Consider the following 19,155-nt stretch of genomic DNA (forward strand, 5'->3'; position numbering starts at 1 on the left):
AAAGAGTCTGTTTTTTAAAGGTACTGGGACAGGTCTTATATTCAGGTATGCTTAAAAAGAAAGTCTTCTTTAAACTAAACCAAGATCAGCTAGCTAGTAATTTATCAAGTGCTATTTAAAATTTTAAACCCTTTTGGAGGCATGCATGTCAAGCTCATTTATATTTTTGCAGAACATATAGATTGATGGTTTAATATTCGTTTTAAGTGGTTCCAATCTGGCATGACCACGTGAGCACTAGAACATAAAAGACATAAGAGTTGCTTCGTCATCACCCAAACTATTGTAAAATCATATTCTCTTGGGTGGTTCATAATCCAAAAGCAGAGCTCATCCTTTGTGCTTTAGAAGGGCTTCTCTATGTGAAGCTTTGCCTGTAAATCTTTTAGGATTCCAAATCTTGCCTGTGCTTTCTGCTACTGAAACCATATTCCACATCATTATTAAATCCATTCTCAATGGGAAGTCTTGATAGTCCTTTCAGTGTGCCACACTCTGAAATTAAGGGAGATAAAACCAATAAATTTAACAAAAGATGTGTAAGACCTCTGGTAAATTATGATAAATTATGAAAATTTACTGCAAGCATGTGTGTATTTATAAGGTGATTTTTTAACATGCATATCTCAGTCCTTTACAAATTTGGTGGTACATTCTATGCAATTATAATGAAAATTCCAAGAGTGAATTCCATAATGAAGACAGAAAGGCCCATAGTATAGTCCACGGCCCTTTATTGATTCAGTATATCCATTCTGCAGTTTCTCTAAGTGTTAGTTCTGAAAAGTGCACAGCTGCCTTTCTAAGAATTGCCCTCAACCATTAGGGAACTGCCTATCAAAAGAAATGCTTTCTTGGTGTAATAGTTATCTCCTTACCTCAACGATTAGCCAAACATATGGTAAGATTAGAGGTCCAGAGCACTTTGTAAAGCAGGGTAGACCTAAATTCAAAACCTTATGTATATTTTTTCTCCCCCTGCTCTGTCTTACATCTTTCATTTTGTATCTCCAGAAACTCTTCCTTGGTAAATCACTTAAAAAGTAATCTCTGTTGGGGCCAGCAGATGGTGTTAAGATTACATTGCTGGATTCCCACATAGTCAACTGTGGTTTGAGTCCCAGACCCGGAGACTTGAAACTTACACCAGGCACGTGTGTGTTTGTGCCCAAGATCCCAAGGGGAGAATGAAAAAGGCATTGCAACATGACCATCCTTCACTTTCTGTCTCCCTGTCTCTCCAGTGAGTCCATGTTCCCTATAGCAAAATCCTCACGAGTAATAAGGATAATTTCTGTCAATAGTTCTCTTTAATATCTGTCCTATAACACATATGCTATGAGGTCAAACTTATTGTGAATCAGGGAGATGTTACGTGTATAAACACACGGAGTATATATATGTATATGAGGGTATGTGTATATCCATATATGCAAACACATATCTGTTTATACAGGTAATATCATTATCATGGTATATTATATATATATATACACACACACATATATTGCTGTTTTCATATAAAAAAATTCAATGAATACCATGGTCCCCCCTTTCACACTACCAGTTAGTCATATAAAAAAATTCAATGAATACTATGGTCCCCCCTTTCACACTACCAGTTAGAGTATAATGCTAGAATATCTTTCCACCAGAATCTATTTGAAAGAGAAAACTTACAGTTACAGGGCTGTGGATGTAAAGTACCTTATAGGAATATGCAATACCTTTCTGAAAATGGTGGGACTAGTTGGTGGTGTGGCCATCAGCGGAAGCCATTAAATGTGTGAGTATGTTTTGTGATGGAGGAGAAAATTCCCTAGCTTCTTTTCAATTTCCTGGCTCTTTCTGCTTTAAAGATTTATGAGTTCTGGGACCAGCAGTTAGCATAATGGCTATTTTGCTGGAATCTCATGTAGTTGACTGCAGTTCAAGCCCAGGACCTGGTGGCTTAAACTCATGCCAGGAGCAAGTGAATGAATGCCCAAGAACCCAAAAGAAGAATGGAGGAGAAGGGACTGCGGCTTGGTCATCCGCTAGGAGGCGATTTCTCGCTTTCTGTCTCTCTGTCTCTCTCTCTCTTTCTGGCAAGCGCACGCGCCATATAGCAAAGAAAAAAAAAAAAAAAAAAAAAAAACACCCTCAAGACACAAAAAAAAAAAAAAAAAAAAAAAAAGATTTATGAGTTTCAATTGTTTCTTGACTCAATGCCTTTGCTGTTCTTACTAGAGAACATTGGTTTTATGAGTAAGTTTGGTTTTAATTCTATATTTATTATAAATTTTAATCATATTTTTTCTTTTTTTTTTTCCTGGAAGATAATTATTTATATACATTGCTAGACTGGTTCCCAGCCAATACAGAGAGATGTCACTGGATTATCTCCTGGCCAGGTGCAAAAAATTGATAATAAACATTCAATTGCAGTTGTTCGATTATTTCCTCAACTTACAGTTATTCACATGTCAATTAGTAGATGTATTAAAAGTAAATATTTACTGGCCAATTATAGTAAACACATGTATAGTCAAAAGTTGCATGCTTTAAAATTTAACTGAAATATATATTTCAGAGCTCAAAATATATAGACAAAAGCATAAAAGATACAGATTTGCTCAAACTGTACAAAAGGTACAGACAAAATGTTGTGATGACCAGATAGAGAGATGGATGATAAACGAAAGATGATATCAGGATTCACATTTTATAAAACTGGCATTTAACCTAGGGCTTTTTGATTTCAATTTGTAAGGATTCAAGATGAAAGGCATGCCAAATACAGGAATTTAGAAAGGAGCAATGAATACCAGAAGACTAAGAATAAGTCAGCTTGCTATGTACTTGCAGAAAGAAGTTTGAAAAGATTAATTGAGGTCATATCTTGAAAAATTATTATTTCTAAAGATATTTGAAATTTATCTTTTAGATAATGAGAAACATTGAAAATATTTAGTAGGATATAAATGTACCAAATTGTGAATAGTTATCATGGTCTAAGTACTTTAATACAGTATTTATTTAATCATCATAAAAACTCTGTGAGGACTTCACAGAGACAATGCAAACTCTGTCCAACCTTTACAGCCTGACAGTTTAAGAGAACTGAAAGAGTTTAGAACAACAATTCATGCGTTTGTATGTTAATTTTTCTCACTTTACTTAAGTCCAATGAATTATACATAGTTATAAGTGAAGTATTTTAAAATTATATTTATCAATCGATAATTTGTTTTTAAAAAGTATGTTCATGATAGATTAATACTCAAAGAGTTGATACTTACATTAAACCTTAATATATACATAACCAGTTGTCTTGGAAGAATTGCTAATTTGAAATTGAAATTAAGACTGTAAATTATTTGTGTATCTACACAATATTGGGCTTGAAATATTTAGACAACAGTTATTCTGGGCTCATTAATAATATAAGGGGTTGTTGTCATGTTTGTTGCAAAAAAAACTGAACTAGCCTTCATGTTTCTGGTAATTAAGCACATCTGTTTGCATTTTCAATCTCTAACTCCCCAGGTAGCCTATTGTAATTTTTCTCCAGATAATCATACTCATAACTTGGGCAAAAACCCATGTTATAATGGAATAATAGAGCACAAGCCATGTCTGTTTCCAGTCAGGACACCATCCAGAGCAAGCAGAGGCAGAAGCCATCTCGGGTAGTAAATAGGACAGTCCACACAACTGTCCTCGAGCTTTGTACTGGGAATGTTGAAGGAAGTAAGCTCTTTAGCAATGCATAATACATTGACACCACACTTAAAATGCCTTTGTATAAACTGGAACAATGGTAAAACCTATTATATAAAACAGAAAATGAGGATGACAGTATCCAGTTTGAGAAGCTATGCAAATGCCCAATAAACATCAATAGCATATTAGTAATAGTATTTAAGAAGGAAATTAATCATGATGATTTTTCTTTTAATCTATTGAGTTTTAAATACCTATTGGGTTATTAAACTATTATATATATGTATATACATATGTATATATACATATATATATATATAATTTACATTTAATCACTGTACATCTTTAGAGTGTAAAACATGGCTTTCCACAGCACAAATACAGTAGACATCGGTCAAGCTAAAGACATTACCATATACTCTATCATTGACAAATAACTTTTCATTTTGTGTCAACTAAATGTATTGCTTGTTTTTTTTCCCCTGTTTACCTCTCTCCCCCTGTTCCCCACCTCCCTATTTATCCTATCCTTTCTATCTCTAGTATATGCAGTTGCCCTCCCAACTATTATAACTTACAATCTTTGTTTCTCCTGTAGAGCGCAGACATTCAGTATATACTGATAACCATCAAGCAGCTTTCCTGAAAAAATAATCAATCCAATTAAAAGATAGGAAATGAGCTAAAGAAACAACTTTCCAAGGAAGACATCAGAGTGATCAAAATCCATATGAAAGCATGCTCAACACTTCTTATCAAAATGGAAATACAAATCAAAACTACAGTATTACAGTGAGGTACCACTTAACCTCAGTCAGAATGCTAAAATTTTTTAAATAAAGAATAATCAGTGCTGGCAGAGCTCTGGTGAAAAAAGCACTCTTCTACACTATTGGTAAGAATGTAATTTAGTACAGCTACTGTGGAGAGTGACATGGAGATTCCTTAGAAACAAACTAATACAACTGGAATACAACTCAGTAATTCCACTTTTAGGCATTTACTCAAAGGATAGAAAAATCCTCAGTCAGAAAAACACTTGCATATTCATGTTTATTGTAGTATTCTTTACAATTGCTAGGGCATGGAATCGACCAAAATGTACAAAAATACATGAGTGGATTGAAAATATGTGGCATATGTACTCTATGAACTACTACTCAGCCATAAAAACAATGAACTGCTGACATTTGAATTTGATACAAAGTGGATGAATATGGAAGACTTAATGTTAAGTGAAGCAAGTCAGACTATAAAGACAGACTTTGTATGTCCCTGCTCTACATTAAGACTACTCTTTTTTTTTTTTTTTGGAGAGATTTTCACTGTAGGGCGCGTGCGCTCGCCAGACAGAGAGAGACATAGAGACAGAAAGCGAGAAATCACCCCCCAGGGGGGATGGTGACACCACAATCCCTTCTCCTCCATTCTCCTCTCGGGATCTTGGGCACGCACGCACACGCACCCGGCGTGAGTTTTAAGCCACCGGGTCCGGGACGCGAACCGCGGTCGACTACGTGGGAGTCCAGCGACATAGCCATTACACTAACTGCTGGTTCCCTACATTAAGACTATTTGAAAAGACTAATTTTTTAAAAAATTATTTATTTAGGAACCAGTAGTTGGGATAATGGCTATGTCACTGGACTCCCATGTAGTCGACCATGGCTTGCGGTCCTGAAATGGTGGCTTAAACTCACACCAGGTGTGTGTGCATGCATGCCCAAGATCCTGAGAGGAGAATGGAGGAGAAGGGATTGCGGCATGGCCAACCCTCCTGGGGAGTGATTTCTCACTTTCTGACTGTCTCTCTCAGTCTCTCTGACAAGTACACATGCCCTATAGCAAAAAAAAAAAAAAAAGAAAAAGAAAAAAAATTTATTTATTATTCATTCACTTATTCTTAATTTGACTAGAGAGAGACATAGAGAGAGAGAGAGAAAGTGAGAAAGCGAGCCACTAGGTCTGGGACTCGAACCATGGTTGACCATGTGGGAGTGTCCAGCACCATAATCATCATGTTCCCTGCTGGCCCCTAAAGTTTAATTTTTTAGTGAGAGAGGGAAAGACAAGCACCTTTAACAGAGTCTTACACTATGACTCATCTCTCAGCCTTCCCAGACAGACAGGCTCACAAACATCCAGGCGCATGGCCTGAATATACAGGATGATCTGAGGACTCAACCCAGATCTTCCATACAGTTTGAGCATTACAGAGAGTTCTGCGACCACAGTGCCACCATAGCTGGGCCTCTTACACAACATCTTAATACCTAAAAAAGACATTTAGTGTTTGATGAGAATGGGAAGCAGCTGTAATCCTCATGAATTACCTATGTGTTGCAAAAAGGTACAACCATTATGGAATACAGCTGGCATTTTAATTTATTTGATTGTTTGCTTACCATATGCTCCAGAAATCCTGCTCCTAAATATTTACCCAGGATAATGAAAATTTACACCCATGCAAAAATAGGTATAAATGTTCACAGTGGTTTTATTGACAGTTGCCAAAACTGGAAAAAACTCAAATATTCTTCAACTAGTGAGTGAATAAAAAAAAAAAAAAGTTTCACATCTATACAGAAATATTTTCAAATCCACAAAAAGGAAAAAAAAAAAAAAGAAAGAAAGGAAACAAAGAGCATCCTCTTTCTTCCTCTAAGTTACTGCTGCCTTCCCTTTTGAAATGACAGGGAAAGGTTAAGAGTCTGTATAATTGGAAAGGAAAGTTTACATTCTATAGAGAATGTTAAGATGCCTATACTTACAGACTTGACTGCAAATTGTGGTTCTTATATTTAATAGCTGTACAATATTTGTCCAAACATTAAAGTCAGTTTGGGAAATTGTAACAGTTTATGCATGTCCTTCATTTATTTCAAATTCACAATCTAATATGAAAATTAAGAGAACCAGCAGTTAGCGTAATGGCTATGTCATTGGACTCCCACATAGTCGACCACGGTTCGCGTTCCGGACCCAGTGGCTTAAAACTCACGCAGGGCGCATGTGCATGCGTGCCCAAGATCCCGAGAGGAGAATGGAGGAGAAGGGATTGCGGCGTGACCATCCCCCCTGGGGGGTGATTTCTAGCTTTCTGTCTCTCTGTCTCTGTCTGTCTGGCGAGCGCATGCGCCCTATAGCGAAAACCTCTCCAAAAAAATAAATAAATAAAAATAAAAATAAAATTAATTAATTAATTACTTTCTCCAAAAAAACTAAAGAAAGGGTAAATATATAACAGCATAGACATAGGGTATGTATTTAATGCTCTCTTCAACCTTATTAATACACAGATTAAGTAATAGGAAAGCCACAATATGTACTATTATTTTTATATTTTTTTAACTTAAAGATAATTGGGCTAGCCAGTGGCATGGTAGTTAAGATAACTGCATCCCAACTATACAGTTCAAGTTCCAGACTTGTAGTTGAAAACACATGCTGGGCATGTGTGTGTATGACCAAAATCCCAAAAACAGAAATGGAGAACAGGGATTGTAGTATAACCATCCCCCACTGGGGGCTGATTTCTCACACCCCTACCCCAATCTCTTTCTGACAAATTAAGAAAAAAAGAAGATACTTGTTTGAGTATATTATCTGATATAATAATAGTCAGCAATTATTTATAGTCCTCCTTTCACATTCATTGCCGAGGTCCAGCCTCGGCGTGGGTAGGTTATCTCGACGAAGGCGGCGAAGGTGAACAGAAGACAGAGGCCTCAATGCCTTTCATGCACGTCTTATGCCGGACACCCCTCAGAGATTGTTCTCTGAGGAGTGACAACTGCTAGGAATCATTGCGCCTTTTTATTGAGAATGTGTTATATACAGGTAAATGGGAGAGGGGCTAGTGTTTTAATTAACAGCTTATAAAGTTTTTATTAATAAAGAACATAGATTCTATTTAGGGCCGGATTAAGGGTGGGTCTAGTGCAATTTCTATTTAGGGGTGGATTAAGGGTGGGTCTAGTGCAGTTCCTCAATTGTAGGTGGGTCTCTATGGAATGCAGTTTTGGGAAAGCGGTTTTGGTAAGCAGATGCGGTGCAGGAGCCATTTTGTGATTACTGGGAATGGTGCTGAGAAAAGAAAATCTTAAGGATAGATATTAGTTTTTATGGATCTTAATAAAGAATGATACTTATACACAGTTTTGTAGGGATTTAAAACTTAATTTGAGGAGTCCTAATATATTTATTTATTTCACTTGGAGAGGGCAGAGGTGTCCTGGGCCAGTTTTGGTCTAATCTTATTTTACATAAAGAAAGGAAGAATTTAAGGGCCTTCTAAAGGTCAAGATTACTTTTGCCTAGAAAGACCTTTAGCCCACCCTCTATTGTGACCATGGAGATAAAGCATTGTAAGTAATAGTAAGTGATTAGAGCAAAGGGGAGCGGTCAGGGACTTCCTGGAAGATTTTATTATATACTCAGGATGTATAGGAGAGCTATGTAATTTTTTTATAGTAGTAAATTGGGGAGTCAGAGGGGGGTCGCTTTCCAGTGAGGCTGTTTCAATTCTCTGGAGTAAATAGTAAGCAGCCTTGCTGACATGCTAACTGACCCAAGCTTTGTTCTAAGGTTGGGGGGGTGCACAACAGTAGCCTTGCCAACGTGTTAATTCGACCGAAAGCGGAGCTCAAAGGTCAGGGGGCTCAGACAGATCCTGGGGCCTCACTGGGTCGGACTCCTCCAATTCATAAATGTAAACATAAACTATAAATAATAAAATATATAAAACATAACAGAATATAACATAATTGCAATTGTTTTATTCATGGTTATGTAAGAAAAACTTTCATTAATATTTATTTCATTTCAATTAATATTTAATCTATTAATTATCCATGTTTATACTTGTTTACTTATTTTAAAATGTCAGTTATATATAGACTTTAAACATGAGCTATTTTGAAGAATACATAAAAACAAAGCCTAAAACATCTTAATAAATTTATGTTTATTAAAAAGGACTCTCAATTTGAAGAATGGTTTATAGTAGAACATTAGCAAAACTACAACTCTGTAAGTATATATTAAATGTTACTTATTTTTAAATAGAAGATATACATAAGGTATAGCTATTTAATCTTATTCAATTAAAATGAATATACTTTTTATTAAGGTTTATAGCCATAAAATATTTGATAACTTTAAAGAAATACATATGAACTCAAAATATTTCAAAAACTGTAATATTGCCTTGTAATCACTCATGAGGATTAATTCTGCTCACATGAAAAGTGGAATAGTCCAACAGTTTTAGATGAGTAAAATCTATGCTGACAAATGATATTAAGACAATAACCCAAGATGAAGACTCTTTTATTATTACCATCCACAAAAGAATGTTTTAAAAATGAGTTAAGAAAATATTAAATCACTTTTTGATTTATAGAAGCAGGACATTTCCTCTAGAAGTTGTATTATATTTTGATTCCTGGCTTAGTTTATTTGTATAGAAATTACCATCTTCAAAGAATACAGTATTTTATTTATGAATGTCTGACATAGCAGTGAAAAATTAAAAGAAAGATTGCTGGTTGTTTAGTTTGTGTTGTAAGATAACGGCTTCCTGTTGCCAGAGAGAATTTAAAGGAAAGGCAAAGCAAAATTGAGGTTGATATATTTGTTTTCACGTTGGGAAACATTTATAAACTGGAGAAATTCTATTATACTGATTTTATTTTTTTTTACACAAAATATTTATCGAGAAGGATATTCCCATACTGTCAAGTCTATGCTGATACTAGAGAACAAATTGATTATTGTGCTTTTACTCAGAAATTGAATTCTGACTGGCTTGAAGAAAGGGTGAAGCAGTTTAATTTTTGATATAGTTGAAAATGTCAGTGCACAAAAATACTATAGTTTGAAGACAGAGTGGTAAAACTTCATTTTAGTTTGTATCTCTGATCAAACATCTGTTCCTTTTCTATGTAACTCTTTAACAAGCACTTATTTTCTTTTTCTAGTATAAATTCATTTCTAAATATGCTGTTTCTAAAAATAGCTTAAACTCCTCTAAAGAAAAATTATTACTCTGTTCTCATTGTCTTTTTGAAACAAAATGTCTTTAGTTAGCCATTATATAGCCTCAAGAAACAGAACCAAATCATAAAAATATGTATCGTCAGGGCCAGAAGGTGGTGTGGTGATTAAGGAGCTGGACTCCAACATGGCCAACCATGGTTTAAGTCCTGGATCTGGCAACTCTCTCTCTCTCTTTCTCTCTCTTTCTCTGGTGAGTTGACATTGCCTTATAGCAAATTTAATAATAATAATAATAAAATAATAATAATTGATAAAATTTAATTTTAAAATGTATTGGCTTCCACTTTTTTCTTTCTCTCTTTTGTCTGTCTCTTTTCCTTTCCAGTGTATTGTTCTGCTGTTGATTTTCTATTATTTTTTACTTTTTATTTGACACAGTTTAAGTCCAAAGGCAAATATTTTATCCAGTCTTGCAGCATTACATGTCTTGGATCCTGTAAGCATAACACAAAACAAAAATTTAAAAAATAGAGGCAAGGGTAGGTTTTTTAATAATTTAAAAATGAGTAGTGATAGACATGATTATCTATAGTTCTTCGGAGGAAAAATACCCAGATATTTAAGTTATTATTGCTGAGCTGAGGTAAAATGATTAGAGAAATGAGCCCATCTCTGTGTTTGCAGACTTTGCATGTGACTTTACAGAAACTTCAATTGAGAAGTGAAGTCTATTTTCCTATTCCTTGATTTGTCAATCATGGTATGAGTTGCCTTTGCCAATAGACTTTATAGACATATCAGTGCACTAGTTGTAAGCCTAGCATTAGAGTCTTTACACACTTTTATTACTGCCCTTGAACTCATGACTCTGACATGAATATGTCCCAGCTAGTACATTGGAGCCTAAGAGACCACATGGAGCAGAGACAAATGGGGACAATAGCACCAACTATGACTGCAGAAATGTGAGCGAGCACAGGTGATATCTGCCAAGGACAGCCAAGATCAGAGTACCCAAATAATTATAAGCAACAATAAATATTTATTATTGCATGTCACTAAGTTTTGTCGGTTGGTGTTGAGCATTATCAATGCTATAGAATGATAAAAAATGTAAGAATATAACTCAAGGAATGTTTATCTTATCAGAATGTAAATAATAGAAAAAAAGAAAAGATTAAGGAGTGATTATAGTCAACTCACACATACACCCCAAAAAAGCAACTTTTGAAATACATTTGGTTTTAGCCAAATATGCATGTAATAGCTCCAAAATGTATTGGCCCCCTCTTTCTTAGGTATAGCCTAGGATCTTGGAGTCTGAATCTCTTTTAAGTGATAGAGGCATGGAAATACATAGATTTTTTTGTGTGTGCATATTTGTAAAATACCACAAAGATTAAGTCTATTTCTTATTTTTATCTGTAATTTACAGATGTTTGAAATCTGAAATGAAGTATTCTGAATATGATAAAATCTATATATTTTATTGTAGAATTGAACATGCTAAAGTAATTTGAAATAATGAAGAGATGAGAAAAAGATGTTTCTAGTTGAAAATCAATATATACAAGGAGGCATCACATAGTGACACAACAGTAAAATGTGATACTTTTTTGAGGCTGATTTTCATGGGAAAATTCCAAGTTTTTATCTAGAGACCTCCCTTAGTACTTACTCTCAGCCTGACACATGTCTATGATTTCAGGCTAGCTGATGCTAGGGTTAGATTACAACATCAAGACCCTATGAGGGTCAGCCAGTGGTGTGGTGGTCAGCCAGTGGTGTGGTGATTAAGGTGACTGAATCTGATTTCTCACTAGGCATAGTTCAAATCCTGGACCCTGCAGCTTGAAAAAACAACCATGCCAGTCACATGTGTGTGCATTCCTAAAATCCCAAGATAAGAATGGAGAAGGGTTGCAGCATGGATAGCCTCCCTGGGAGGTGATTTCTCACTTTTCCTCTCTTTCTCTATCTCTGTCTGTCTCTGGCAAGTTCACATGCCCTATAGCAAACTAAAAACTAAAAAATAATAACTCTATCATACATCAATACTATACTTTCTTAAGCATAATAATATGTTTACTCATTAATTCCTATGTTACTTTCAGTAAATGTGTGTTCTTCATTGTTTCAGTTTCAAATGACAAAGATACTATTCATACTCGTTCAAGTGAAGAACAGATGATAAACCCCAAAATAGATAGATAAATGGGATTGCATCAGATTAAGAAGTTTCTGCACGTAAAAGACATAGTAACTAGTGTAAATCGACAACTCTTGTAATGGGAGAAACTTTTGTAAACTATGCCTCAGATAAGAGACTGATAACCAGAATACACAAGGAACTCAAGAGGCTTACCTGAAAGAAAAAAAAAGAAATCAATCCAATTAAATGATGGAAAAATGAGCTGAAAAACAACTCTTTAAGGAAGACACTTGAAGAGCCAAAAAGCATATGAAAAAAAGTGCTCAACATTCCTCATAATAAAGGAGATGCAGATCAAAACCACAATGAGATACCACCTAACCCCAGTCAGAATAGCAAGGATTAAAAAACAAAAAATGTTAACTGCTGGTGGGCCTGCAGTAAAAGAGGAACTTTTCTATACTGCTGGTGGGATTATAAACTGGTCCAACCACTGTGGGAAATAATATGAAAGTTCCTCAAAGACCTACAAATAAAACTATCATTTCATCCAAAAATTCCACTCTTGGGTATCTATCCAAAGGATAGGAGAACACTCAGTTGGAAAAGTGCTTGCACATCTATGTTTATTGCAGCATTATTCACAATTGCTAAAATGTGGAACCAACCCAAATGTCTATAAACAATTGAATGGGTTGAAAAACTGTGGCACATATACTATATGGAATATTACTCAGCCATAGAAAACAAAACCATGACTTTTGATAGAAATTGAATGATTATGTAAGATTTACTGCTGAGTAAAGCAATCCAGGCTATGAAAAAGAGACATTGTATGTATCCCCTTAATACATACAGACTGTCCACACTTTATGATGGAAACTAAAAGATTAGAGGACATAGAAGCATGGAAAATGATTATAGATACTAGAAATAATATGGGAAGAGGGTGGGAGAAGGGAGAGAGTGTGAGAAAAGACATTAAGGAGAAAAATAGAGAGGCAAAAGACATTAATGGGACATAGAAAGGGATTATTATCTGTTGATGATAACATGTATAGTATTCTTTACTGGACTGGTGTGAAATGTATTCATGCTGTAAAAATTCATTTACAAGTTAAGTGATACATAGTAATTAAATGTGCAAAAGAAATTAAAATAAATCTTTCTTTAAAAAATGGTCCTAGCCAACCTCCTAGAAGTAGAGAGTTTAACAGTGGTTATAAGAGACTGGATAGGGGGTAGGGAGAAAGAATGGGGAGTAGTTGGTCAATGGACACAAAGTTACAATTAAGTAGGAGGAATTAGTTTGGTGTTTGGCTGTACACAGTGACTATTGGTAACACTAATGCATATTTCAATTAGCTACAAGGGAAATTTTTTATTGTTCTCACCACAAAAACATGATAAATGAATAAAGGGTTAGATACACATATTATCCTGATTTGATTATGTCGCACAATGCACATTTGTACAAAACATCACATCATAAGTATGTACAGTTATCATATATCAATTTTAAAAAGAGAAAATTATATAAAATGACTTAAAGCAGGAGACAGTTGTTTTTTTGTTTCTTGTTTTTGCCATAGGGCACGTGCACTCCCCAGAAAGAGAGAGACAGAGAGACAGAAACTGAGAAATCGCCCCTGGGGGGGGATGGCCACACCGCAATCCCTTCTCTTCCATTCTCCTTTGGGGATTGGGGCACACACACACACGCGCCCAGCGTGAGTTTAAGCCGCCGGGTCTGGGACCCAAACCACAGTCGATTACATGGGAGACCAGCGACATAGCCATTACTCTAACTGCTGGTCCATGCAGGGGACAGTTTTTGAACTCACCTTCACTTAGTTAGCAATTTTTGTTTCTTACATAAAAATTGAGTTTCAGAGACATAGAAATAAAGATTTTAATTGAATTTTTATCACTTAAGAAAAAGTAAGTGAACTATAATGAATATATAGTTTTACTATTTTTTTAGTTCTATTGCATCATACGAAATGTTATGTATTTATTACTATCATAGCCATAACAGATTGATTATACTTATGAACAGTGTTTGTGGTATAGATTTTCTAAATAGTAAACTTTTATATATGCAGAAATGTCCCTTCTTAAAATATTATCAGTAAAGTGAAATATTAAATTAATGCAGATAGTATAGAGGCTCCTAAGAAAAACTAGAAATAGAATTATTTTATGAGCCAATCCCACTACTCAGTATATATCCAGAAGATCAGAAGTCAAAATATTGAAAAGATACCTCCCCTTTCATGTTAATAGCAGCTTTATTCACAGTAGCTGAGATACAAAATCAATCTAAAGCCCAAAAACTGATAAATGAATAAAGACAATATGAATATATTGTTTTCTTAGGAAAGTCATAATGCATTTTTGCATAGAAAAATACTATGACAACTACTGAAAACTGGAACAGGCAGGAAGTTTGGAGCAATGGAGAAAACCGGGTTAACAGATACAGAGTTCGTGTAAAGAGTATGTGAATTTTTTTGTTTGATTATTGCACACTATATATCAATAAATGTTTTGGAAAATTCCACTGTACCCTACAAAGATGTATAATTATGTATAAATCTAAAATCACAATAAAATCATTTAAATAAGAAAAGAATGAAATCAGTAAATTTGTGTAGGTATAAATCTAATTCTGTCCAATTTTTTTTTTCCAACATATTAGCCATTAGCCAAAAATAGCAGTGGTATAAGTGATTATTTTCTTCTGGCTATCATTGCTCATTTTCAGTTGGTTTCACAATTTTTGATGTACTCACATTTAGTTATAAACAGGAACATACTAATCACTCATACAATGAGGAATAACTGCAAAGAGGTTGATAGAGTTGATAGTGAATTTTCACATATTAGGTATATTTATTTTAATTATTTGGTTATGTCAAAATGTTTTTTTTTTTTTTTGGAGCTGGCAGGTGGCATAGTGATTAAGGCATGTGGCATACTATGGTTTGATTCCTGGACCTGGTGACGTGAAACTCATGCTGTGCATGTGTATGTGCATGCCAAAAATTCCAAAAATTGAGGAGAAGGGATTTTGGAGTGGCCATCCCCCGGGGGGGGGGGTGATTTCTCACTTTCTGTCTCTCTCACAAGCACACATGCCCTATATCAAAAACTCTCTTTCAAAAAAAAAAACCTCTTTTTTTAAAAATTGATCAGTTTATCTAATACATTTATTTAATATTTTCTTTGTTACTAATTTTAATTCTTTCTTTATCACATATATACATGTATTTCATAGTATGAAATGGTCTGTTTCTAGGCTATCTTTTTGTATATTAATCTTTATGTGAACGTAACAATAGATAGGGACCAGCAGATGGCATAATGGTTACATTGCCCAACTCCCATGTAGTCCGCCATGGTTCAAGTCCTGGACCAGGCAGCTTAAAACTCAGGCCAGGCACATATGTATGTGTGGCCAAAATCCCAAGAGAAGGAGGGATTGTAGCATGGACATCTCCACAGTGGGTGATTTCTCATTTTCTGTCTCTGTTTCTCTGGTGAACACATGGTGCCCTATAGCAAAAATCTCTCTCTCAAAAAAAAAAAAAAAGTAACAAAAGATGACAGATTTTTAGGCTGAATACTCATATTAAAAACATCTGATAGAGAGTCCCATGGAGGGGCAGCAATAACACAGTGCTCTTAGTGAGTGACTCATCTGGGAAGGTTGAATGCTCACAAGCACAGACCTCCCAGAAATCAGTAAACATTGGAGATGTTAACTGGCTGAGGACTGGCTGAGACTGGAAGGGGGTCACAGTGTGAGGGCTCTGTTAAGGGTTCTTGTTTCTCTGTCTCTCTCTCTCTCACTCTCTTTTTCTAATTCAAGGAAGAAAGAAAGGTCAATCTTTTTAATCTATTAGAAAAAGTTAAAATTTACTTAGAACCTATATCACATACACACACACACACACACACACACATACACCTATCGCAGCACAAAACCACAAGTATATCTACATATATTTATTTATTTAAGTTTGTTTACTTCATGAGTGAGAGAAACAGAGACAAAGAGAGAGAGAAATCATTTCCAATAGGGTCTTAACACCATGATTCTTCCTTGGTCTTTAGCCAGCCTCCGACCATGGGACAGTTCATGGCCTGTGAACGGAGAAATCAGTGGACTTGAACGGAGAACTTATCCATGCATGTCAGCTTTATGGAGTGTCAGGTTTTATTACTGCATCACCATCGACTCCCGACAATTCAGTATATCTAGTTTTCTATAGTAATCTTCTTAATTACAGTTTTTGGTACATCCCTATGTATTATACAACCAACAGCACAATATTACACATTTTGCTTTACACAGCTGCTTTTCAAGTTAGTCAAGGGAAGATAGACAAAAATATGTGTTTGTGTCATCTATTATATTTACATAATTGCCTTTACCATTGGTCTTTTGTTGGTGGTGGTAATGACTGGATTCATATTTCTTTCTGGGTTTACCTGCCTAAAGAATTCCCTCAGTATTTCTTTTAAAATGGATATGTTAGAAACAAATTCTATTACTTTTTGTTTATCTTGGAATGTCTTCTTTTGCCTTCATTTTAGACGGATTTTTTTAAATATAAAATTGTAAATTGGCAGTTCTTTTCTTTCAGCACTTTAAGTACGTCATCCAGGGGCCTTCTGGACTCCGTGGATGTCAATGAGACTTCAGCTGTTGTTATGGGAGAATCTCTTCTGAGAGTGTTTTCTTTTTGTTCCTTCAAGATTATCTCTTCATCTTGGATTTTTGTCATTTTTTTTCCCCATGATGTATGGAGTTTTAACTGCTTTGCATTTATCTGAGTTAAAATTCGTGGGATTTTTTGGATATGCTTATTAAAGATTTTCAGGAGTTATTTTTCAATTACTCTTTAGAATATTTTTTTCCTCTTTCTTGTCTCCTTCTAATAATCCATTACGTATGTGTCAGTGAAATTAAAGTTCCCCACCTTTCTGTGACTCTACTTTTTAAAAAATTCTCCTTTGTGTTCTTCAGATTGTATAGTCTCTATTAATATCTTAAAGTTCACTGGTGGATTCTTCTGTCATTTCAAACCTACTAATAAGAATTTAGTTAATTTTTCATGTCATTTATTGTAAGTTTCTACTTCAGAATTTCCATTCGTTTTTAACCTGTATATCTTTAGTGATATTCTCTATTTGACTTGACATTTTCATCATACATTACTTCTTAATTAGGGCTTTCTTTAGTTCTTGGCATATATTTAAAAGGGCTACTTTGAAGTCTTGGTTAAAACTTTTATCTGGTCTCACACTTAAGCTATCTTCTGATCTATTTTTTTTTTCTACATGGGAAACATGTTCCTATTTCTTTGTGTTTTATTTTTTTGTTGGAAACTAGATGTATTTGTTAATATATGATAAGCAACTGCTGATACTGATTGATTTCTCCACACTTCAGGGATAAATTTTGCTGTTGTTTGAGTGTTCATTGATAGACTAGGTTAGGAGAGTCTGTTTAGTAAGTGTGAATTCTTTGGAGTCCCTTCTTGGAGGGCATAGATTTGGGTATGTGCAGTTGCCCTGCATAACAGTGGTTACATCAGTTCTCCTTGGAATGTCTTTCCTTGATCTCTCTGTTACACCACCTGCCCCATTTGATATTACACCCAGTCCACTAAACTTCACTAACTGCAGATAGATTGTTGTATTGTTTTCACAGTGTCCCACACAAACATTCCTCATTAGCACGATCCAATTAAATTTGGGAAGAGATGGTTTTTCTCTACAATTTTTGTATTTATTCTGACCCTAGATATTTCTTCTTAATCATAAATTTTTCTGGTTCTTCTGGTGAATTATCAGAACTGTTTTAATGTATTTAAAATAAAACAAGAGGGGCAAGCAGAAGGCATGGTGGTTAAGGTGCTGAACTCCCACATAGCCAACAGAAGTTCAAGTCTTGGATCTTGTAGCCTGGTTTCTCACTTTCCCTCTGTCTCTCTCACTGTCTCTTTCTGATAAGTGCACGTGCCCTGTAACAAATTAAAAAATAATAAAGATGATGATAAGTAAACTTAAATAAATACTTATCTAAAAATTAAATAAAATGATTTTTTTTTGACCACCCTTAGGATTGCACTTCCTCAAATTCAGTTTCAAAGAACATTGGTTACTTTTGGGATCATGTCTGAACAATCTTCTCTTATGACTTCCTATTTTCCTGGAGAAATCACCAGAGCAACTAGAGGAATACCTTCCCTCTATAGTATCCCAGTGCCTTTCCTGTGTGCACATATGGAGAGAGAGAAAGCTCTGATGCTTATTCCTCTTCTGATAAGGACACCAGTCCTATTGGCTTGGAATCCATCCTTATGACCTCATTTAACCTTAATAACCTTCCTAAGGTACCATTTCCAGAGAGAGTAAAAATGCGAGTTAGGGTTTCAACATAGGAATTTAGAAAAGGACACAGTTTTGTACATTATGATGATCTAAAACTTAAGTCATTTTGAATACTGTCTCCACCTGAATTTTTGTAACAAACCAAAAAAGAGGTTGCTTATTAAAGTTTATTTAGATCATGGTTATATTTTTATCAAATATCTTTAACAGTGCCACTCAATCATGTTTGAGCTATTAATAGGATTTAGAAAGTGGGATGTTAGAAATGATTCAAGTATAATTGATTCATCAATATTTTGGATCTGATGGCATTTGCATCTTCCAAAGTAGGCTCACAAGTGGGATAAGGTCAGAAATCTGAAGGTCATGATAAAAGATACTCTTAAAGATAAAAGGTGTCTCAGTTTGAATAAAGCTATTGAATCTACTAACCAAGAGTCATAAAGAAGTACTGGCAGTAGCAGGAGTAGCCAGTACCGGACAGCGAGAGCTTCAGACAGCACTGTGACCAGCAGGGTGCGCTTGTCTTGTCACAATGTGGTAAATATCTCCTGTCAGAGATGATTTCCTACACTTTGAAAATATCATGGCATTTTGGACAGAATTACAAGGCTCGTCCTGAACTTATTCTTATACAACTGGAATTTATGGATTGACATGATATACTTCTGACTTGTAATTTTTCCTTTATATTTTTTTTTATTTTTGATATGTGAGTAATGTCAAAGTTTATATAATATACAAAGTTCAGAAAAGCCACTCTCTCTATTTATTCTTTGTAAATTTTTAGTTCTGAATCATTACAATATCATTTTCCCAGGGTAAAATTTAAGTTTTGACCACATTTTGAATATTCTTTTTAGTTGTAGAAATGAAAACAAGAGCAATAATGA

General features: G+C 34.9%; 1 pseudogene; it reads right to left on the reverse strand.

Moving 5' to 3' along the window:
- LOC102475066 (putative E3 ubiquitin-protein ligase makorin-2) overlaps positions 1-11,399 on the reverse strand; it is a 139,158-nt pseudogene extending 127,759 nt beyond the window's left edge.
- Positions 11,400-19,155: the final 7,756 nt, after the last annotated feature.

Source organism: Tupaia chinensis, unplaced genomic scaffold (assembly GCF_000334495.1).
Source record: "Tupaia chinensis unplaced genomic scaffold, TupChi_1.0 Scaffold143696_1, whole genome shotgun sequence".
Lineage (NCBI taxonomy): Eukaryota > Metazoa > Chordata > Mammalia > Scandentia > Tupaiidae > Tupaia > Tupaia belangeri.